Source organism: Oncorhynchus keta, chromosome 26, assembly GCF_023373465.1.
Source record: "Oncorhynchus keta strain PuntledgeMale-10-30-2019 chromosome 26, Oket_V2, whole genome shotgun sequence".
Lineage (NCBI taxonomy): Eukaryota > Metazoa > Chordata > Actinopteri > Salmoniformes > Salmonidae > Oncorhynchus > Oncorhynchus keta.
In genome coordinates, this window is record NC_068446.1 from 4,414,242 (window position 1) to 4,439,343 (window position 25,102).

Sequence of the window (25,102 nt, forward strand, 5' to 3'; positions counted from 1 at the left end):
ATTGAGGTATGTTCCACCTCCTCCTTAATTCGCGTAATAAGTTGCCCTTTTCACTCTTGTTTATGTTTGAGGCTTGACTGAGCAGACAAACTTCTCTCTTCAACTTGAGCCCAAGCACTTCCTGAGTGTTTTCCCAGCTCACGGATGAAGACATTGCGCATCTCTAGTCAGAACAGACCTTGCACAAACGTTTTCCCCCAGCACATTTTCTGGCTGGCGCCCGCATTGCCTTTGTCTTATAAATTGGACGTGTGTGCTCCATCAAAGTAAGTGGCTTATTTTCTGTATTGTTTTGTTGTCGTTTCCGTCAGACCAAAGATGATATAGCAAGGGTCAGTTCACTCAACTGACTTATGGTGCTTTCAAGACAACCGTGAACTCTGGAAAAATACTCGGTAAAATCATGACGTCAATGATCTTCAGGTCGGAAATTTGACGCTCTCTAGAAAGAGGCCCAATTCCCGAGTTGGAATTCTGAATTGGATGACTGTCCAAACACTTTTTTTTTCTCAGATTTCCCAGTTGTCTTGAACGTGGCATCAGATTATAACTTTGGTACCTCAGGGTTGCCAGCTCAGACCCCCCCTTCCAGGGGTTTTATTTTAATTTTGCGCATATCCTTCTCTTGTGTTTGCCCTCATTTATTGATAAATCCCCCATCATAGTAGTATTTCCTGCATCATATCCCCCCACGATACCTTACCACTTCTACCCCCCACAGACTTTAAAACACCCCGAAATGAAATGAACCCCCCACACACAAACCCCAATAAAAGGGTTTCATCCCTGTTTAGCTTTTGCACTACGGTGGGGTATGTCTGTTTGAAGTGAAAATACATATTATACACATGGTTGACATTTTCAACACACAAATGTTTCTTAAAAAGAGTAGAAGAGAAGTATTTAATTTCTCCTCAACCATGAAAGACTATGATGCATGTTGTTGATCTTAATTCTGTATGTGCAGTTAAGGGAAAGGTGTCCTGATTAGTTTTTAGCCAGCTGCAGTCTTTCTTTGCTGCACCTGAACATATTACCGGACAGTAATCAAGATGGGACAAGATCAGAGCCTGAACAACTAGTACAGTTTATCTTCGTGTCAAAAATGCATTACATATTTTTATAACAGACATACCTCTCCCCATCTTTACAACAACTTTGTCAGTATGACTTGACCATGATAATTGACCATCCAATGTTCCTCTTAGGAGTTCAGCTTCTTCAACTTGTTCAATAGTCACACCCTTTATGCACAAATCTAGTTGAGGTTTAAGTCTAAGAGAATATTTTGAACCAAATACAATGCTTTTGGGTTTAGTTGTATTTAAGACCAGTTTATTGTTAATTACCCATTCTGACACCAACTCCTTGCCAAGAGTCTCAGTGAGCTCACTGGCTTGTAGGTGCTGATGTGTAGAGTGTGCAATCAGCATACATAGTAATTTGAACTTCTTGTAAGACAAGTGGCATTTCATTTGTAAAAAATAGAGAAGAGTAACGGCCCAAGACAACTGCCCTGAGGGATACCACACCGTACATATCTAATGTTAGGGAAGCTTCCATTGAAGAATACTCTGAGTTCTATTGGATAACTAACTCTCCAACCATGTGACGGCAGGTGACGTAAAGCTACAAGTAATTATTTTCAATAAAAAATGATGATCACTAAAATGTAATGCTGCACAAAAATCTAACAATACAGCTCCAACTATCATCTTATTATCCATCACATTCTCTTGTCTGAGTCACTGCAGTACAAGTTCCTATGAGTGCCCTTCCCTATATGCATGCTGAAAGTCAGTAGTTAACTTGTTCTTAAAAAATTCTCTCCATCAGTTTACTAAGAACAGGCAGCAAATTGATTGGTCGACCGTCCATGCCTGTGGACACACACATTCCTTTAGGCTTTGGTTAAATACAGTTGGAAATGCAAGCTGCTGGCAGAGAGGCTGAGAGAGCATTGTTCTCAATACTAAGCTGAGCACCCTCTATTGAAACACATGATCAGACTTCACAGCACATCCTCAACTTTCTGGAGAGAGACCACTTCAGACCTGATCAAAAATCAGATCCAGACAAGGAGATTTTTAGGGGATGGACTAACAAGAGATAAATAACTGTCTAGCAAACCAAAAGAGCTGTTTGTGGTGTGCTGTCCTGGACATGTATACAACTGCTGACCAGCAAGGCTAGGAGAGAGAAGAGGACAGAAGGAGATATGAAAAAGACAAAAAGAGTGAAAAATATGGTAGATAGAGGAAGAGAGAGAAAAACAAGCTTTCACATCAGCCTCCACACACAGCTGCCCTCTACCTCAGCACAGCTCGACCAATCACATCCCTCGTAGCTGCCTTGCGAGACGTTCTATTGGTAGAACAGAACACAAGAGAGAGACTCCATAAGAACAGCATGCTGAGACACATTGTGGCTGGGTTTTGGCTCTGTGTCCTTGTTCAGATGAAACATAATGGAGGAGCAGCTAATGCGAATCAGGGTCATGTTCACATCTAAGCTCCCTTGGGAACAGGAAATTACACTGTTTGTAAAAACAATGAGTAGAATCAGGACACAGCGAGGGAGACGCGTCCTGACAGAGCAGAGCCTCACTACGCTGAGGAGACACCGGGATGTGACAGCACACAGCAGCGTTTTAAAATGGACGGCTCAACAAGGAAACGACTCCATCTTTAAAGATGAGGCTATTTTCCCCCCTCTCTGTCACTATCACACAATTTCATTCATTTCCCCTCCTCACTCTCCTTCAATCTCTTATTCTCCTTACTATCTGTCCCTCCCTACCTCACTTCATTTAAATCATTGGCACCACTCCCCAAAATATATATATATATTTACAGTACCGGTCAAAAGTTTGGACACACAATCATTCAAGTGTTTGTTTTTTTCTCCGTTTTTTTCTCTCTACCTTGTAGAATAATAGTGAAGATATCAAAACCATGAAATAACACACGTAGTAACCAAATAAAGTGTAAAACAAAGACAAAAACATATTTTAGATTCTTCAAATAGCCACCCTTTGCCTTGATGACAGCTTTGCACACTCCTGGTATTCTCTCAACCAGATTCATGAGGTAGTCACCTGGAATGCATTTCAATTAACAGGTGTGCCTTGTTAAAAGTTCATTTGTGGAATTTCTTTCCTTCTTAACGAGTTTGAGCCAATCAGTTGTGTTATGATAAGGTAGGGGTGGTATACAGAAGATAGTGTAACGAGTGCGCTGAGAGTCGGGAAGCAAGTTCAACGAATTAGTGTTTTAATAAAAAATAAAATAAACAATGAACACAAAACACAAACAACGCGCCGACAAGAAAGAAAAAAGAGTCAATAACACCTGCAGAAAGAACCAAGGGGAGTGATATAGGGAAGATAATCAAGGGGAGTGACAGATATAGGGAAGATAATCAAGGGGAGTGACAGATATAGGGAAGATAATCAAGGGGAGTGACAGATATAGGGAAGATAATCAAGGGGAGTGACAGATATAGGGAAGATAATCAAGGGGAGTGACAGATATAGAAGGGGAAGATAATCAAGGAGGTGATTTTAATTTTTTCATTTTTTTTATTTTACCTTTATTTAACCAGGCAAGTCAGTTAAGAACATATTCTTATTTTCAATGACGGCCTGGGAACAGTGTGGTTAACTGCCTGTTCAGGGGCAGAACGACAGATTTGTACCTTGTCGGCTCGGGGGTTTGAACTCGCAACCTTCCGGTTACTAGTCCAACGCTCTAACCACTCGGCTACGCTGCCGCCCCATGGAGTCCAGGTGAGTGTCATGAGGCGCAGGTGCGCGAGACAATAGTGACAGGTGTGCGGGATAAAGCAGCAAGCCTGATGACCTAGAGGCAGGTTAGGAAGTATACGTGACAGATAGCCCTATTTGGTAAAAGACCAAACTCATAATATGGCAAGAACAGCTCAAATAAGCAACGAGAAACAACAGTCCATCATTACCTTAATACATGAAGGTCAGTCAATGGGGAAAATTTCAAGAGCTTTAAAAGTTTCTTCAAGTGCAGTCACAAAAATCATCAAGCGCTATGATGATGAAAGGAAGACCCAGAGTTAACTCTGCTGCAGAGGAGAAGTTCATTAGAGTTAACTGCACGTCAGATTGCAGCCCAAATAAATGCTTCACAGAGTTCAAGTAACAGACACATCTCAACACCAACTGTTCAGAGGAGACTGCGTGAATCAGGCCTTCATGGGTCAAATTGCTGCAAAGAAACCACGACTAAAGGACACCAATAAGAATAGACTTGCTTGAGCCAAGAAACACGAGCAATGGACATTCGACCGGTGGAAATCTGTCCTTTTGTTTTAATGAGTCCAAAGTTGCTATTTGTGGTTTGAATCGCTGTGAGATGCAGAGTTGGTGAACGGATGATCTCCACATATGTTTTTCAACAGGACAACGACCCAACACACCTCCAGGCTGTGCAAGGGCTATTTGACCAAGAAGGAGAGTGATGGAATGCTGCATCAGATGACCTGGCCTCCACAAATCGATCGAGATGGTTTGGGATGAGTTGGACCGCAGAGTGAAGGAAAGCAGCAAACAAGTGCTCAGCATATGTGGGAACTCCTTCAATACTGTTGGGAAAGCATTCCAGGTGAAGCTGGTTGATAGAATGCCAAGAATGCCAAGAGTGTGCAAAGCTGTCATCAAGGCAAAGAATGGCTACTTTGAAGAATCTAAAATACATTTTGATTCGTTTAACAATTTTTTTGGTCACTTCATGATTCCATATGTGTTATTTTATAGTTTTGATGTGTTCAATATTATTATACAATGCAGAAAATAGTAAAATAAAGAAAAACCCTTGAACTGTATATATACACTGAACAAAAAATATAAATGCAACGTGTAAAGTGTTAGTCCCATGTTTCATAAGCCGAAAGAAAATATCACAGAAATGTTCCCTATGCACAAAAAGCTTATTTCTCTCCAATTGTGTGCACAAATGTGTTTACATCCCTGTTAGTGCTAATTTATCCATTGCCAAGATAATCAAACCACCTGACAGGTGTGGTATTTCAAGAAGCTGATTAAACGGCATGATCATTACACAGGTGCACCTTGTGCTGGGGACAATAAAAGGCCAATCTAAAATGTGCAGTTTGTCACAACACAATGCCACAGATATCTCAAGTTTTGAGGGAGTGTGCAAATGGCATTCTGACTAAAGGAATGTCCACCAGAGCTGTTGCCAGAGAATGTAATGTTAATTTCTCTACAAGAAGCCACCTCCAAGGTTATAGTCGAATTTGGCAATATGTCCAACTAGCCACACAACTGCAGACCATGTGCAACCATGCCAACCCAGGACCTCCACATCAGACTTCCTCACCTGCGGGATTGTCTGAGACCAGAGAAGCTCTTCACGGATGATTCCCGGTTTCAACTGAACCGGGCAGATGGTAGACACCATGTATTGGGTTGTGTGAGCGAGCGGTTTGCTGATGTCAACGCTGTGAACAGAATGCCCCATGGTGGAGGTAGGGTTATGGTATGGGCAGGCATAAGCTACGGACAACAAACACAATTACAGTTTATCGATGGCAATTTGAATAAACAGAGATACCGTGACAAGATCCTGAGGCCCATTGTCTCGCCATTCATCTGCCTCCATCACCTCATGTTTCAGCATGATAATGCACGGCCCCATGTCACTAGGATCTTTACACAATTCCTGCAAGCTGAAAATCTCACCAGACATGTCACCCATTGAGCTTCTTTGGGATGATCTGGATCAATGTGTGCTAACAGAGTGATCCAGTTCCCACCAATATCCAGCAATTTCACACAGCTATTGAAGAGGAGTTGGACAACATTCCACAGGCCACAATCAACAGCCTGATCAACTCTATGCGAAGGAGATGTGTCGAGCTGCATGAGGCAAATGGTGGTCACACCGGTATACTGACTAGTTTTCTGATCCATGTGCCTATTTGTTTTTAGAAGATATCTGTGACCAACAAATTTTTAATTTTTTTATTTTTTATTTCACCTTTATTTAACCAGGTAGGCTAGTTGAGAACAAGTTCTCATTTGCAACTGCGACCTGGCCAAGATAAAGCATAGCAGTGTGAACAGACAACACAGAGTTACACATGGAGTAAACAATTAACAAGTCAATAACACAGTAGAAAAAAGGGGGAGTCTATATACATTGTGTGCAAAAGGCGAATAATTACAATTTTGCAGATTAGCACTGGAGTGATAAATGATCAGATGGTCATGTACAGGTAGAGATATTGGTGTGCAAAAGAGCAGAAAAGTAAATAAATAAAAACAGTATAAAAACAGTATGGGAATGCATATCTCTATTCCCAGTCATGTGAATTTCATAGATTAAGGCCAAATGAATTTATTGCAATTGACCGGTTTCCTCATATGAAGCGTAACACAGTAAACTCTTTTAAATTGTTGCATGTTGCGTTTATATTTTTGTTCAGTATATATGGATACACACACACACTGTACAAAGCATTAGGAAAACCTGCTCTTTCCATGACAGACTGAACAGGTGAATCCAGGTGAAAGCTATGATCCCATATTGATGTCACTTGTTAAATCCACTTCAAAACAGTGTAGATGAAGGGGAGGAGACACGTTAATAAAGAAGGATTTTTAAGCCTTGATACAATTGAGGCATGGATTGTGTACGTGTGCCTTTCAGAGGGTGAATGGGCAAAACAGTGTTTTTACTGTTAGTGTCATTGAACAGGGTATGGTAGTAGGTGCCAGGTTTAAGTGTGTCAAGAACTGCAACGGTGGTGGGGTTTTCATACTCAACAGTTTCCCGTGTGTATCAAGAATGATCCACCACCCAAAGTTAATCCAGCCAACTTGACACAACTGTGGGAAGCATTGGGAGTCAACAAGAGCCAGCATCCCCATAGAACGCTTTTGACACCTTGTAGAGTCCATGCTCCGACGAATTGAGGCTGTTCCGAGGGCAAAAGGGGGTGCAACTCAATATTTGGAAAGGTGTTGCTAATGTTTTGTACATTCAGTGCAGTACCATCAGAAAATACACATACTCCTTGACATTCAGCATTTTGGTGTGCTACAGACTGAATTCAAAATGTATGAACTATTTTCTCCCCACACTCATCTACTCATAACACATCATAATGACAATTGGAAAACATGTTTGCAAATGTATAGAAAATTAAAAACAGAAATATCCAGCACTTTGTAGAAGCACCTCTGACAGCAATTACAGCTGTGAGTGTTTTTGGGTAAGTCTTTAAGAGCTTTGCACACCTGGATTGTACAATATTTTACATTATCCTTCAAGCTCTGTCAAGTTGATTGTTGATCATTGCTAGACAGCCACTTTCAAGTCTTGCCATAGAGTTTCAAGCCGATTTAAGTCAAAACTGTAACTAGGCCTCTCGGGAACATTCACTGTCATCTTGCTAAGCTACTCCAGTGTACATGTGGCCTTGTGTTGTAGGTTATTGTCCTGCTGAAAGGTGAATTCGTCTCCCAGTGTCTGTTGGAAAGCAGACTGAACCAGGTTTCCTCTCGGATTTTGCCTGTGCTTATAGCTGTATTCCGTTTCTTTTTATTGTAAGAAACTCCCTAGTCCTTGCCGATGACAAGCATACCCATAACATGATGCAGCCACCAGCATGTTTGAAAATATGAAGAGTGGTACTCAATGATCTGTTGTGTTCGATTTTCATCAAACATAATGCTTTCTATTCAGGACAAAAAAAAAGTTAATTTCTTTGCCACATATTTTGCAGTGTTACTTAAGTGTCTTGTGCGAAACACGATGCATGTTTTGGAATAGTTTTATTCTGTACAGGCTTCCTTCTTTTCTCTTTGTCATTTAGGTTAGTATTGTGGAGTAACTGCAATGTTATTGATCCAGCCTCAGTTATCCTATCACAGCCATTAAACTGTCTAACTGTTTTAAAGTCACCATTGGCTTCATGGTGAAATCCCTGAACAGTTTCCTTCCTCTTCCTCTCTGGCAACTGAGTTAGGAAGGGTGCCTGTATCTTTTTAGTCTGCTACTTTTCTTTACCCATCTAAGTGCCCTTCTTTTCAAGGCATTGGAAAACCTTCCTGGTCTTTGTGGTTGAATCTGTGCTTGAAATTCACTGCTCGATTGAAGGACCTTACAGATAATTGTAGATGTGAGGTACAGAGATGGGGTAGTCATTCAAAAGTCATGTTATCCACACGGAATGAGTGTTTGTTAAGCACATTTATACTCCTAAACTTATTTATGCTAGCCATAACAAACGGTTTAAGTTGACGCAAGACATTTCAGCTTTTAATCTTTTCATAATTTCAAACATTTTCTACTAACAAACTTTCACTTTGACATTATGGGGTATTGTGTGTACATCAGTGACACCAAATCTCAATTAAATAGCAGGAAATTGGCTTTAAAAACAACAAAACGGAGGCAGCGCTTGTTGGCCTCTCCCCACTACCACACTCCCCGCCTCACCATGAGAACTTTGCCAACGCTGCTGAAAAGAATCCTAGGGGAAACACTGCTCTCTTTCATGCTCTCTCTCTCTCTCTCTCTGATCCCAGACAGATAGGAAGATCTGACTGCTAAAAGCTCAAAGCTGTTGGGAATTCCTGTGGATTTCTCCTCACTCCCTCTTTCCCATCCCTCCCTCTCTCTAATCAGTGGGTCCCAGGCAGTCCTGATCCCCAGAACCTTCCTCCACCCCTCTCCTATAGGGATTACAGGTTGGTCAGGGAGGTTTCTGGTGGGGAGTGGAATGTACTGTCCTCAGGCCCTTCTGACCAGAGTCGCTATAAAAACCAACCCAGAGACTTCAGTTTCTCACAGCTTCAAAATTCATCTCATCAACCACCATCAGCCCTCTCTCTCAGAGAGAGAGAGAGAGAGAGAGAGAGAGAGAGAGAGAGAGAGAGAGAGAGAGAGAGAGAGAGAGAGAGAGAGAGAGAGAGACACACACCATAAATTCCTCTTTCAGACCCTGACATTTAGGGATAGGAGGAACGTTCGCTAAATGCATCGTTGAGGCATGTGTCGATACCGGTAGAATCGGAAGAATGGAAGCACTGCTCTTGGATCAGCGTTCTCCCTTTCCAATCTTACCTTAACATTAGGTATCAAAATACGTATGCTCTGCGACGCGGTGAGGGGAGGTTGACTCCTTCCTCTGACTGTAACATAGAAGATTCAGAGAGAATGACTGGTATTCTGCCAGGCAGCCCAGTGCTGCAGGCAGCGAGGGAAGAGCATGAAGAGATAAAGCTGTCCGTGTGTCCAAGGAGATTGTTCTGACATCAACGTGACCTCTATAGGGACATTATCAATAGAGCTGTCATAATAAAAAGCCCCTGACCTCGACTGTCAGCATGTCACACACACAGAGAGAGAGAGAGAGAGAGAGCGAAAGAGAGAGAGAGAGAGAGACTAGGGTTGGGTCAACCTTTGTCCTATCATGATTATGTACCCATAAAACATTGTGATATATGCCCCTATCCTTTTCCAAATATTTTGTCATTTTCCTTTCTGGTGGAGCAGCACAGGTTTGTGTGTGTCCGTATGCCTGTGTGGCGCGTACATGATGGAGCATTGGCTGTCTGATAAGGAATGGCCTTTCTTACTGTAGTGAGCTAGGTTATAGTTCTACTTCATGGTCTTGATAGAAGCAGTCTACAGTCCTCAGAACTGGACAATAATTGCTGCATTTGCCTCGTAAAATAATTGAAAAATAAATAACATTGTTTCTGTCTCTTATAAAGCTGTGACTTTCATTCTTGTTATTTTTGAAAGCCACAACAACTTTAGGACATCTTCGTAGGCTAGAATTTGGGAGACAAGCTACTGTTCATAACTTTAACATTTATTTCTACTATATTCTACATTGTATAACAGTGAAGACATCAAAACTATGAAACAACACATAGAATCATGTAGTAACCGAGGAGACTGCGTGGCAGGATGACCACCTGTTATGGTTTATGGTTTATGGTTTATGATATGATACTAGTTTAACTAGTTTGTCCTGCGTTGCATATAATCAATGTGGTGCCTGTTAATTTATCATCGAATCACAGCCTACTTCGCCAAACGGGGGATGATTTAACAAAAGCGCATTCGCGTCAGGGTATATGCAGCAGTTTGGGCCGCCTGGCTCGTTGCGAACTGTGTGAAGACCATTTCTTCCTAACAAGGACCGTAATTAATTTGCCAGAATTGTACATAATTCTGACATAACATTGAAGGTTGTGCAATATAACAGCAATAATTTAGACTTGGGGTTGCCACCCGTTCTATAAAATATGGAACTGTTCGTTATTTCACTGAAAGAATAAACGTTTTGTTTTCGAAATTATAGTTTCTGGATTTTACCATATTAATGACCTAAGGCTAGTATTTCTGTGTGTTATTATATTATTATTATTAAGGCTATGATTTGATATTTGATAGAGCAGTCTGACTGAGCGGTGGTATGCAGCAGCAGGCTCGTAAGCATTCATTCAAACAGCACTTTCCTGCGTTTGCCGAGCAGCTCTTTGCAATGCTTGAAGCACAGCTCTGTTTATGACTTCAAGCCTATCAACTGCAGAGATTAGGCTGACAATACTATAGTGCCTATAAGAACATCCAATAGTCAAAGGTATATGAAATACAAATGGTATAGAGTGAAATAGTCCTATACTTCCTATAATAAGTACACCCTAAAACTTCTTAACTGGGAATATTGAAGACTCATGTTAAAAAAAAAACCACCAGATTTCATGTCTTCATGTTCTGAGCAAGGAACTTTTTTTACTTTTTTTTCTCTCCATGGCACATATTGCACTTTTACTTTCTTCTCCAGCACTGTGTTTTTTCATTATTTAAACCAAATTGAACATGTTTCATTATTTATTTGAGACAAAATATATTTTATTTTTGTATTATATTAAGTTAAAATAAAAGTGTTCATTCAGTATTGTTGTAATTGTCATTATTACAAAAAAATATATATATATATATATATATATTTGTATATATATTTGTAATAATGACAATTACAACAATACAACAATACTGAATTAACACTTTTTATATATATATATATATATATAAAAATTGGCCGATTAATCGGTATCAGCTTTTTTTTTGGGTCCTCCAATAATCGGTATCGGCGTTGAAAAATCATAAATCGGTTGACCTCTAGTGTAGATTGATAATTTAATCAATTTTAGAATAAGACTGTAGGTTGTAGACTCCGTCTCATACTACCACTAGAGTGAAAGCACCGCCAGCATTCAAGTGACCAAAACATCAGCCAGGAAGGATAGGAACTGAGAAGTGGTCTGTGGTCACCACCTGAAGAACCACTCCTTTATTGGGGGTATCTTGTTAATTGCCTATAATTTCCACCTGTTGTCTTTTCCATTTGCACAACAGCATGTGAAATGTAATGTCAATCAGTGTTGCTTCGTAAGTGATTTGATTTGATTTTGATTTGATTAATTTTTTGAGCAGTGTACTTTCCGAAAGCACTGAATATAATATTATTGTAAATAAAAACAAAAAGGCAAATTCGTCTCTATTGAATTTTTAAAAATCTGGGCTCCAGAATTCAATAAAAATTGCCACCCTCAAAATGTATGACAATCACTGGATTAGGTTCCATTTCAAAGAACGTCATGCATTCCGGAATTGGACATGGTATTTAATAAATAAGTTACGACATCTAACATCTCAGCAGCCTATTAACATTTCTTATTAAAGCGAATGTGAATGACTTTATAATGACTTGAATAAGATGACTCAAATGTATTCCATTGGATGACACCGCAATTATCTTTGCTGAAAAGGTTAGGGGAAACTGTTAGTCGTTGTAAGGAGTCATAGCAAATTCTTTTGGTCAGCAAACAGGGTTTGTACGGTCATGAAAATCCTGGAAAAGTCATGGTGTATCATCACTGGCATGTGTGCCATTGCAAATGGGCCAGAGGAGAGCGAGAGACACATTGCAGCAGATAGCTAATTAAACAATGATAGCAAGGCAACTAGATAGCCAATTCAACACGTATCATGTTATCTTGATAGTTAGACTATTTAGACACTGTTGATTAACAGGAGTGTTAATAAACCAATGCTAAATACTCTGGTTTTAAACCGCCTCTCAAGCGCTCACTATTAGGAGTCGCAAAATAAAATTGGACAATGTTGGAAAGCTGGGATTCTCCTCGTTTCAGCATTGGCAATGTCATTCTGACAACATAAAACGAATATTCGTAGAATAGCATCATTTACAAAACTCCCATGCTGTGAATAGATCGTCGCTGAAACCTGTATATTTTAGGATGTCAAAGGTTAACGATAAACATGTCTTAGTTAGAAACGTTGCTTTGAAGTCGCATACTTTAGCCATTGGATCCCTGATCCAGGAAATTATTTTATAAAGACGTAAAATGTATTTGATTGTAATGTTACAATATTTTATAGTCTATGAAGGGTGGCCAACTATCCAGCAGGAGAGCCTTAAAAGGGGCAGTGTTTTTGAGACAGGCTTGAACGTGCAAAGGCCAATTTTGTTTTTCAGTGGTCCCTTGCGTCACACAATTTTCAGTTACCTTTTTCAACCCATGATTTTTTCCCCCTATATTTTTGGAAAATAAAAACATTTCTCATTATTGTCCAAAGGACAAGTGGATAAAAAAAAAAGTACATTTCAAGCCCTTCACAAGACTCCAGACCAAGGCCAGAACACATCACACACTGTCTCTCTATGACGTCAGCCGAGAGAGTCATACAAAGCGATAGAATGACCATCAACCTTTTCTCCCTTTCATTCCTCAGCCATTCACCTTCGAGTGGCTCTTACAGTAGGCATTGAAAAGGCAGTTGTTTTCTCTCGGTTGTAATTGTTGCTGATTCGCCAAGTCTCCTGTCTCTCTGTGCTGATGGTGAAAATCAAATGGGTCCTCTATTCAGTGATAGGGCTAATGCCTGCTAACAAAAATCCTATTTGGCCATGAGTCATCCATAACATAGGGACAAGAGAGAGGAGGACTGGCAGGGTGTCCATTTGTGAGTTGACAGGGTGAAAACACACACACACACACACACACACACACACACACACACACACACACACACACACACACACACACACACACACACACACACACACACACACACACACACACACACACACACACACACACACACACACACAGTCAGTTACACTATGCAAGCACGGAAACACAGACACGCTCTCCCTTTATTTACCCCCCCGCCCCCCAAAAAAAAAAGACACACATGAACACAATGACGTAAAAGTAGCCTCCAGATAATTTGCTGTAATTATATGAAAACCTGATGGCTCAATACCCATCTTAGTCTTTACAATGACAGCTTAGCCCCAGACACAACCTGACACACACCCGCACCAGGTATCCTAGTCTCCTGCTCACAGGTGGTGGTTTGGTGCAAATTCATTCACGTGTGATTCAGTCCAAGTACATAGGAGTGCTGTGCTGCTATATCTGGCCTGACATCTGAGCAAGCATCATCGCCAAGGCTAAATGATTATCCTGAAGATAGTGTATCTCATTGACTTGAACTAAATCTGTATCATGCGTGTATAATTATCAAATCAAGTACCAGTGACGTTGTGCCAGCGGGGATCAAGCTGCCTAAGAAATCCTTACTGGACATAATAATAATTAATTGTCTCACAAAGGGCCAAAGCTGTCCTCTCCTTAGCTTTTGGCAGACCAAACTGCACTGGAAAGATAACTAGGGGAGAGTTGTAAGGTCCAGAGAGCATCAATAGTCTCAGACTATGGACTGATCAGCCAGCATGGTTAGAAGACATGGAGGAGCAGTCGTAACAAGGGGAACTATAGAATTGGGACTGGGGCTAAGTAAATGATGCTGGTAGTGGTACCAGTTATCACTGGTACGACTGGCTAGTATTACCAAGACTGAAGGGTTGTCTGGGACTTGGTTGGGAAAAGCTAGGGTTGGGGCTGAGCGACAATGTAGGACTGGGTTTAGGGGTGGAGAATGGATATACTGCCAATGCTACTTAATGCAACAAACACTTCCACACTGCCACTGCTCTTTTCTAGAATGTCTCAGTCTGGCATCCTTGAAATGACACAGTGAATACTGATGACTCATCCTACAGTTCCTATGTCTCAGTCTGGCATCCTTGAAATGACACAGCCCACACAGTGAATACTGATGACTCGTCCTACAGTTCCTATGTCTCAGTCTGGCATCCTTGAAATGACACAGTGAACACTGATAACTCATCCTACAGTTCCTATGTCTCAGTCTGGCATCCTTGAAATGACACAGCCCACACAGTGAACACTGATAACTCATCCTACAGTTCCTATGTCTCAGTCTGGCATCCTTGAAATGACACAGTGAACACTGATAACTCATCCTACAGTTCCTATGTCTCAGTCTGGCATCCTTGAAATGACACAGTGAATACTGATGACTCATCCTACAGTTCCTATGTCTCAGTCTGGCATCCTTGAAATGACACAGTGAATACTGATAACTCATCCTACAGTTCCTATGTCTCAGTCTGGCATCCTTGAAATGACACAGCCCACACAGTGAACACTGATAACTCATCCTACAGTTCCTATGTCTCAGTCTGGCATCCTTGAAATGACACAGTGAATACTGATGACTCATCCTACAGTTCCTATGTCTCAGTCTGGCATCCTTGAAATGACACAGTGAACACTGATAACTCATCCTACAGTTCCTATGTCTCAGTCTGGCATCCTTGAAATGACACAGTGAATACTGATGACTCATCCTACAGTTCCAATGTCTCAGTCTGGCATCCTTGAAATGACACAGTCAACACAGTGAACACTGATAACTCATCCTACAGTTCCTATGTCTCAGTCTGGCATCCTTGAAATGACACAGCCCACACAGTGAACACTGATAACTCATCCTACAGTTCCTATGTCTCAGTCTGGCATCCTTGAAATGACACAGCCCACACAGTGAATACTGATAACTCATCCTACAGTTCCTATGTCTCAGTCTGGCATCCTTGAAATGACACAGCCCACACAGTGAATACTGATGACTCATCCTACAGTTCCTATGTCTCAGTCTGGCATCCTTGAAATGACACAGCCCACACAGTGAATACTGATAACTCATCCTACAGTTCCTATGTCTCAGTCTGGCATCCTTGAAATGACACAGCCCACACAGTGAATACTGATGACTCATCCTACAGTTCCTATGTCTCAGTCTGGCATCCTTGAAATGACACAGCCCACACAGTGAATACTGATAACTCATCCTACAGTTCCTATGTCTCAGTCTGGCATCCTTGAAATGACACAGCCCACACAGTGAATACTGATAACTCATCCTACAGTTCCTATGTCTCAGTCTGGCATCCTTGAAATGACACAGCCCACACAGTGAATACTGATGACTCATCCTACAGTTCCTATGTCTCAGTCTGGCATCCTTGAAATGACACAGCCCACACAGTGAATACTGATGACTCATCCTACAGTTCCTATGTCTCAGTCTGGCATCCTTGAAATGACACAGCCCACACAGTGAACACTGATAACTCATCCTACAGTTCCTATGTCTCAGTCTGGCATCCTTGAAATGACACAGCCCACACAGTGAATACTGATGACTCATCCTGCAGTTCCTATGTCTCAGTCTGGCATCCTTGAAATGACACAGCCCACACAGTGAATACTGATAACTCATCCTGCAGTTCCTATGTCTCAGTCTGGCATCCTTGAAATGACACAGCCCACACAGTGAATACTGATAACTCATCCTGCAGTTCCTATGTCTCAGTCTGGCATCCTTGAAATGACACAGCCCACACAGTGAACACTGATGACTCATCCTACAGTTCCTATGTCTCAGTCTGGCATCCTTGAAATGACACAGCCCACACAGTGAATACTGATGACTCATCCTACAGTTCCTATGTCTCAGTCTGGCATCCTTGAAATGACACAGTGAACACTGATAACTCATCCTACAGTTCCTATGTCTCAGTCTGGCATCCTTGAAATGACACAGCCCACACAGTGAATACTGATGACTCATCCTACAGTTCCTATGTCTCAGTCTGGCATCCTTGAAATGACACAGCCCACACAGTGAATACTGATGACTCATCCTACAGTTCCTATGTCTCAGTCTGGCATCCTTGAAATGACACAGCCCACACAGTGAATACTGATGACTCATCCTACAGTTCCTATGTCTCAGTCTGGCATCCTTGAAATGACACAGCCCACACAGTGAATACTGATAACTCATCCTACAGTTCCTATGTCTCAGTCTGGCATCCTTGAAATGACACAGCCCACACAGTGAACACTGATAACTCATCCTACAGTTCCTATGTCTCAGTCTGGCATCCTTGAAATGACACAGTGAATACTGATAACTCATCCTACAGTTCCTATGTCTCAGTCTGGCATCCTTGAAATGACACAGCCAACACAGTGAATACTGATAACTCATCCTACAGTTCCTATGTCTCAGTCTGGCATCCTTGAAATGACACAGCCCACACAGTGAACACTGATAACTCATCCTACAGTTCCTATGTCTCAGTCTGGCATCCTTGAAATGACACAGTGAATACTGATAACTCATCCTACAGTTCCTATGTCTCAGTCTGGCATCCTTGAAATGACACAGCCCACACAGTGAACACTGATAACTCATCCTACAGTTCCTATGTCTCAGTCTGGCATCCTTGAAATGACACAGCCCACACAGTGAATACTGATAACTCATCCTACAGTTCCTATGTCTCAGTCTGGCATCCTTGAAATGACACAGCCCACACAGTGAATACTGATAACTCATCCTACAGTTCCTATGTCTCAGTCTGGCATCCTTGAAATGACACAGCCCACACAGTGAATACTGATGACTCATCCTACAGTTCCTATGTCTCAGTCTGGCATCCTTGAAATGACACAGTGAATACTGATGACTCATCCTACAGTTCCTATGTCTCAGTCTGGCATCCTTGAAATGACACAGCCCACACAGTGAATACTGATGACTCATCCTACAGTTCCTATGTCTCAGTCTGGCATCCTTGAAATGACACAGCCCACACAGTGAATACTGATGACTCATCCTACAGTTCCTATGCGTTTGTTTTACTACCCTTGTGGGGACCAAAACATTTATTCCCATTTAAAATGATATTTTCCCTAACCCTAAATCTAAGCCTTAACCTAACACTAAGCCAAAACCCTGAAACTAAACCTAACCCTATAACCCCCTAACCCCAATTGTAACCCTAAACATAACCCCTAAGCCTAAAATGTCCTTCTTCCTTGTGGGGACCGGCGAAATGTCCCCACTTGTCCGAATTTTCCTCGTTGTACGATCCTTGTGAGAACTTCTGGTACCCACAAGGCTAGTACAACCACACACACACACACACACACACACACACACACACACACACACACACACACATATATATATATGCACACACACACACATATATATATATGCACACACACACACATATATATATGCACACACACACACATATATATATGCACACACACACACATATATATGCACACACACACACATATATATATGCACACACACACACACACACATATATGCACACACACACACACACACACACACACACACACACACACACACACACACACACACACACACACACACACACACACACCAGCCATTTCAAAACACATCTGGCCAGAGATACTTACACACACACAAGCTGTGAACCACATTTTTTTTTAATCACACACATCCTTTCATCCCTCCACCCATCCTCACAGTTTCCATCTAAAACCTAATCTCTACTCTTTCTGTTGTTGTGTTACTGTCTCACTGCATCCATACTAGTCTCCACCCCTCTCACACAGTGACTGACAGCTGTTGTTACTGCAGAGAAACCCCAGCCAAAGAGGTTCTATAGCCTACAGCAAAATGGATGCCACCGATGCAGAGTTGAATTACACATGACCTACACTGTGGCTAAGTCCATCTAAAATCCTCTTCAACCACTGGTTGAATTCCATCCACATCTTACACACTGCACATCTATTGGCGAAGTTTGATCAGATAGATTGCCCTCAAAATATGAGTCTTAGTGGTCAAACACTATTAATAAAACTAACAGTGTACTTTTTATATTGTGTCTGTTCTAAGAGTGTGTATTAGTTCAGACACTATGGTTCCAGTGAGAGAGAAATTGCCAAAGCATTTTAGTTTAGGCAGCGTGGGAGCAGATGAATTAGTTATGGAGGCAAGTTATTAATAAAACATGACAAAAATAAATCACACTAACTTCCCTCAGGGCATCCCCTCTCCTTCTTTACCCCATCCCTCCATCCATACCTCCCTCCCCAACATAGAAAGGAAGGAGTGGAGGAGAGGAGAAGATGTCCCCAATCAAATCAACAGGAAATGGAGGACACTCAGTGGAGAGGAGGAGAGAGAGAGAACATTCTAATTAAAAGAAGATGAATAATCAGATGCAATGGGCTGGCAGCCTGGCACGGCCCTCTGGCTAGGGCACATGGATGGAGCAACGGGATAACAGAGCTGCATGCTATATCAGGGTTGGCATTGTTTTGGGAACTAATAGGGGCAAAATGAAAAGTCTACATTCTGGTAGAGAGTATAATGAGTAATTTGGCCCCCTACATAATTCTCAGACCGCCTCTGGACTTCCTGATTCAGAGCCAATAGGAGTTCCAGAGGCCAGTGATGTTACACGCAGGACAGTGACTCAATAAAATATTGGCCTGCGATGGCTGCCATCCGGGGACAATTGGACCACAGAGTTCTCCCTCTCTTCCCCCTCCCTCCATCTCTCCCTTCCTCTTCTACTCTCACGCTATCTCTCAGTCTATCTTGACACATTCTGACTGTTTTCCTCCCTTTGCTCTCTTCATCCCTTCCTTCATCTCTCCTCCTCTGTTTACCTGTCTTTTCCTGACACACAACATATATGTCTTGTTGTCCCTCTCCCCCCTACAGCTATTTCTCTCTCTCCTTCGCAATCTATTTTTCCTTCTGCAAGGAGACATTATAATCATCAGAAGTTTCTGCAGTGTGAATATGTATGTGTGTGCCTGCGTGTGTGTGCGTGTGCCTGTATGTGTGTGTCAGAGAGTAGAGACAGAGAGGCCTCCTAATCCAGGGTCACATGCTCAGGAAGGCTCTAATCTGTGACCTGAGCCTGCCCGCTCGCTAACACACACTCGTAGATACACAGACAGACGGACAGTGATATACAAACAGATGAAAAGAGATAAACCCAATCAACAATAGAGAGACAAATGGACAGTGGAATAACAAAATGTGGAATAAGGGTTATGAATATTTTATGAAGGCTCTGCTAGTTGGCACAGTAGCAGCCGTAACATTAGCAGAGTAGTTAGTATTGCTAGTGTTGTGACGTGACTATCGTTAATGTGATGGTATTCATCGAATAATTACCTACTATGTTTAATTATTACTCAATTAAATTGATCATGTAATAATTAACTCATTAGGAATTTGGGGCACCACGGGAAACGTTTGTTTAATGAGTTACCGTCTCCCAAATTAACTCAAGAATACATATACACAAGGAACAGCACGGTAACCTGTCTAAATGACTATCTGTAGCAATGAAATGATTTGAAAGGCTGGTCATGGATAACATCAACACACTCATCCCAAACACCCTGGACCCACTCCAATTCGCATACCGTCTGAACAGATGACACTCTCTCTATTGCACTCCACTCTGCCCTCTCCCACCTGGATAAGAGGAACACCTTTGTGAGAATGCTGTTCATTGACTACAGGTCAGCATTTAACACCCTAGTTCCCTCCAAGCTCATCACTAAGCTCAGGACCCTGGGACTAAACACCTCCCTATGCAACTGGATCCTGGACTTCCTGACTGTCCACCCCCAGTTGGTGAGGGTAGGCAAAAACAAATCCGCCATGCTGACCCTCAACATGGGGGCCCCTCAGGGTTGGGTGCTTAGTCCCCTCCTGTACTCCCTGTTCACCCACGACTGCGTGGCAAGGCACGAATACAAAACCATCATTAAGTTTGAGGATGATCACCGACAATGATGAGCCAGCCTACAGGGAGGAGGTCAGTGACCTGGCAGTGTAGTGCCAGGATAACAACCTCCCTTTCAATGTCAACACGACAAAGTAGCTGATCGTGGACAACAGGAAATGGAGGGCAGAGCATGCCCACATCCACATCGAAGGGGCTGTAGTGGAGCGGGTGTCCACATTACTAAGGAATTAACATGGTTTACACACACCAACAATCATAGAAGGCACGACAACACCCCCGGAGGCTATGAAAAGCCAACTGACATTTACTCCTGAGGTGCCGACTTCCTGCACCCTCGACAATTACTGTGATTATTATTATTGGACCATGCTGGTCATTTATGAACATTTGAACATCTTGGCCATGTTCTGTTATAATCTCCACCCGGCACAACCAGAAGAGGACTGGCCACTCCACATAGCCTGGTTCCTCTCTAGGTTTCTTCCTAGGTTTTGGCCTTTCTAGGGAGTTTTTCCTAGCCACCGTGCTTCAACACCTGCATTGCTTGCCGTTTGGGGTTTTAGGCTGGGTTTCTGTACAGCACTTTGAGATATCAGCTGATGTACGAAGGGCTATATAAATACATTTGATAACTGCTTAGCATCTGACCGCAAGGTGCAGCAGAGGGTGGTGCAAAAAATTGTCAAAGACCCCATACACCCAAGCCATAGACTGTTCACTCTGCTACCGCACGGCAAGCGGTACCAAAAGGCTCCTGAACAGCTTCTACCCCCATAGCAGAAGTCTGCGGAGCAGTTAATCGAATGGCTACTATTTGCATTGACCGTTTTTTTGCACTGACGCTCTTGCACACTCACTGAACTCAACCCCAACACTCACACATACTTACACTCCGACACACACATACACGCATAATGATGCCACACACACTTTGATACTGTGGTCACACGTGGTCCTTCTGTGGCTCAGTTGGTAGAGCATGGTGCTTGTAACGCCAGGGTAGTGGGTTCGATTCCCGGGACCACCCATACGTAGAATGTATGCACACATGACTGTAAGTCGCTTTGGATAAAAGCGTCAGCTAAATGGCATATATTATTATTATTATTATATTATTATTATTATATTATACTCTTCACATATGCTGCTGCTACTCTGTTTATTATCTATTCTGATTGCCTAGTCACTTTTACCCCTACCTATATATCACTTCAACTACCTCGTACATTGACTTGGTACCAGTACTCCCTGTATATAGTCTCCGTATTGGTATTTATTGCTACTATTTTATATTTTTATTTGATAATTTTCTTACTTCTTAACTCTGCATTGTTTGGAAAGGCCTCATAAGTAAACACTTCATGGCTGTAGCAATGGTGAATTGTGAGTGTCAGGATAACTACATGGCATGTCTCAGGCTGGACACAACGCTGTCAGGATCTCTAGCCCCAACGAATGTTGCTAACATAACCTTATCCAACTGTCAGTGGAGAAACCAGATTGAGCGTTCAAAGATAAAATACTTAAGTTCCTCCGACTGGTGTTAACATACACTGAGTAAACCAAACATTAGGAACACCTGCCTAATATTGCATTGCACCCCACTCTTTTACCATAAGAAAAGTCTCAGTTCATCGGGGGGGTCGAAAGTGTCATGACTGTCCTGTGAGGATCCAAAGAGGTCAGATCAAGCTTGGCAATAAGTAACTTCAACCAGACCCCCTCGAGAAAGGAACTGGTGGGGGTCGACAGCTCACACCCTGCTGTAAATTAAGGACAGAACTTTCAACTCTCTCCAAATTCACCGGAGGAATGTGCCTTTGTTTCAAAGATTTTCCCGCCAAAACTCTAAACACGTTCTAAAGTAAATACTAGAACAATATTTCTAACATAGAACGTGGGGAATGGTCAGAGGCAACTTAAAAGAACACTGATGTCGGTTTGGTTGTAATGTTGTGTTGTCATTTAAAATGTTATAAAGGAAATACTGTAACTTGAAAAGTATACCCACTACATGTACGAAGTTTCCATCCTCCACGTTGTGCATGACATATGAAAAATGATGACAGTGTTTTTGTTAAGAGAGGGAGGGGATTTTAGAAACTAAGGGGAAATTATTTCTATAACTGTGCACAGTAAGTAGTCACTTCCCCCACGAGTGAGGTCATAGAACGTGTCACAAACGCCTCACAAATCCTCAACTGGCAGCTTCAGTAAATAGTACCCACAAAACACCAGTCTCAACGTCAACAGTGAAGTGGCTGCAGAGTTCCTCTGTCCAATGTCTGTGTTCTTTTGCCCATCTTAATCTTTTCTTTTCTTTTTATTGGCCAGTCCGAGGTATAGCTTTTTCTTTGCAACTCTGCCTAGAAGGGCAGCATCCCGGAGTCGCCTCTTCACTGTTGACATTGAGAATGGTGTTTTGCGGGTACTATTTAATGAAGCTGCCAGTTGAGGATTTGTGAGGCATCTGTTTCTCAAACTAGACACTCTAATGTACTTGTCCTCTTGCTCAGTTGTGCACTGGGGCCTCCCACTCCTCTTTCTATTCTGGTTAGAGCCAGTTTGTGATGTTCTGTGAAGGGAGTGGTATACAGCATTGTGCGAGAGCTTCAGTTTCTTGGCAATTTCTAACATGGAATAGCCTTCATTTCTCAGAACAAGAATAGACTGACAGGTTTCAGAAAAAAGTTATTTGTTTCTGGCCATTTTTAGCCTGTAATCGGACCCACAAATGCTGATGCTCCAGATACTCAACTAGTCTAAAGGCCAGTTGTATTGCTTCTTTAATCAGGACAAACAGTTTTCAGCTGTGCTAACATAATTGCAACAGGGTTTTCTAATGATCAATTAGCCTATTAAAATGATAAACTTGGATTATCTAACACAATGTGTCATTGGAACACAGGAGTGATGGCTGCTGATAATGGGCCTCTGTATGCCTATGCAGATATTCCATAACAAATCTGCTGTTTCCAGCTACAATAGTCATTCACAACATTAACAATGTAAACACTGTATTTCTGATCAATTTGATGTTATTTTAATGGACAAGAACTTTTCTTTCAAAGACAAGGACATTTCTAAGTGACCCCAATCTTTTGAACGGCAATGTAATTAAAACAATTTGTGTAGTACTGAATCATAAGTAAGGCTCAGGTTTTTGCAGACACAGGAGGTTACGACCGTTCAGAATGATGATACGATACGAGGTTATGATTCATAAGTGCTCTCGAAGTCCCCTAAATCCTAATGAGTTAATTGTTACATGATTAATTTAAAATCGGGTAACACTTAAACATAGTTAGTTGATTAGATAAATAACAGTCATCAGATGAATGAAAGTAAAGTCACAACACTGGCATGGAAGTGGTTAGAGTCTTGTAAGGTGTAAGGATAATTAGAAGTCTGAAACTAGGGTATTTGGTGCAGTGAGAGAAACAGGTGGACAGAGACACAGGGAAAGAGAGACAGACGGACAGAGACACAGGGAAAGAGAGACAGACGGACAGAGACACAGGGAAAGAGAGACAGACGGACAGAGACGGACAGAGACACAGAGAGGCAGGTGATACATTACAATAAAAAGGGAAACAGAGAAATAGCTAAAAATACAGAAAGAGAGAGTCTGGTAGGCAAACAGACAAACAATTATACAGAATAACCAGTCATATTTCATGCATGTGTGTGTGTCTTAGGGAGAGCGATGAGGTGGATGTTAATGTGTGTGTGTCTTAGGGAGAGCGATGAGGTGGATGTTAATGTGTGTGTGTCTTAGGGAGAGCGATGAGGTGGATGTTAATGTGTGTGTGTCTTAGGGAGAGCGATGAGGTGGATGTTAATGTGTGTGTGTCTTAGGGAGAGCGATGAGGTGGATGTTAATGTGTGTGTGTCTTAGGGAGAGCGATGAGGTGGATGTTAATGTGTGTGTGTCTTAGGGAGACTAGAGGTGGATGTTATTGTGTGTGTGTGTCTTAAAAACACAAAACAAATGAAGGGATGTTAATGTGTGTGTCCCCTTAGGGAGCCTAGGTGGATGTTAATGTGTGTTGTCTTAGGGGAGCTCTGTTGTGGATGTTAAAAGTGTGTGTTCTTCCCTAGAGCGATGAGGTGGATGTTAATGTGTGTGTGTCTTAGGGAGAGCGATGAGGTGGATGTTATTTGTGTGTGTCTTAGGGCCAGACATGAGGTGGATGTTAATGTGTGTGTGTCTTAGGGAGAATGAGGTGGATGTTAATGTGTGTGTGTCTTAGGGAGAGCGATGAGGTGGATGTTAATGTGTTCCTGTCTTAGGGAGAGCCTCTGCAGGTGGATGTTAATGTGTGTGTCTCTTAGGGAACACTGAGGTGGATGTTAATGTTTTTAAAAAATCTTAGGGAAGATGAGGTGGATGTTATTGTTGTGTGTCTTAGGGAGAGTGATGAGGTGGATGTTAATGTGTGTGTGTCTTAGGGAGAGCGATGAGGTGGATGTCAATGTGTGTGTGTCTTAGGGAGAGCGATGAGGTGGATGTCAATGTGTGTGTGAATGAGAGGTATACTAGCAGGGGCCAGAGGTGTGAGGGCATAAAAACACAAAACAAATGAAGGACAATTAATCCAGATGACAGTCCCCTTCCTGTGCCTAGTTCATGTCCCTACTGCTTTGCCTTGTTCTGGGGCTCTGTTGTCCCTCACAGCAACAAAGACACTATTCTTCCCTAAACTGAGCGTTTCCTCTTCTGTGGCCCGTTTCTGCATTTTGACACACACAATTTCACACCTCAGTGGCGCCACACACAAACGGGTCACCTGTTGAGAATACCTCCAGATGTCACTGCCCCCCTCCTTTCACAATGAAGGCATTTCCTTCTGAGCTGCAAGAAGCCCCAAACATTATGCATTATACTTCTTCCTGTCTAGCTCTGCCTCTGCAGCTGAACAGACCAGTAACACAGGAGTGTAGCACATCTCTTACAACACTATGCTAATACAAAATATATTTTTTTAAATCAAGG

General features: G+C 42.1%; 1 protein-coding gene and 1 long non-coding RNA gene across 13 annotated transcripts in view; one reads left to right on the forward strand and one right to left on the reverse strand.

The window, feature by feature from the left end:
• sgip1a (SH3GL interacting endocytic adaptor 1a) overlaps nt 1–25,102 on the reverse strand; it is a 137,337-nt gene that overhangs the window by 58,738 nt on the left and 53,497 nt on the right. The gene's annotated exons all lie outside the window — the stretch shown is intronic.
• Nucleotides 23,630–24,896, forward strand: LOC127911984 (uncharacterized). 3 transcript variants are annotated; one of them, XR_008079948.1, is made up of 4 exons: nt 23,630–24,017; nt 24,217–24,256; nt 24,333–24,372; nt 24,532–24,896. It is a non-coding gene; the product is annotated as an uncharacterized LOC127911984 (long non-coding RNA). The 3 variants fall into 3 exon arrangements; XR_008079947.1 differs by lacking the exon at nt 24,333–24,372; XR_008079949.1 differs by lacking the exon at nt 24,217–24,256.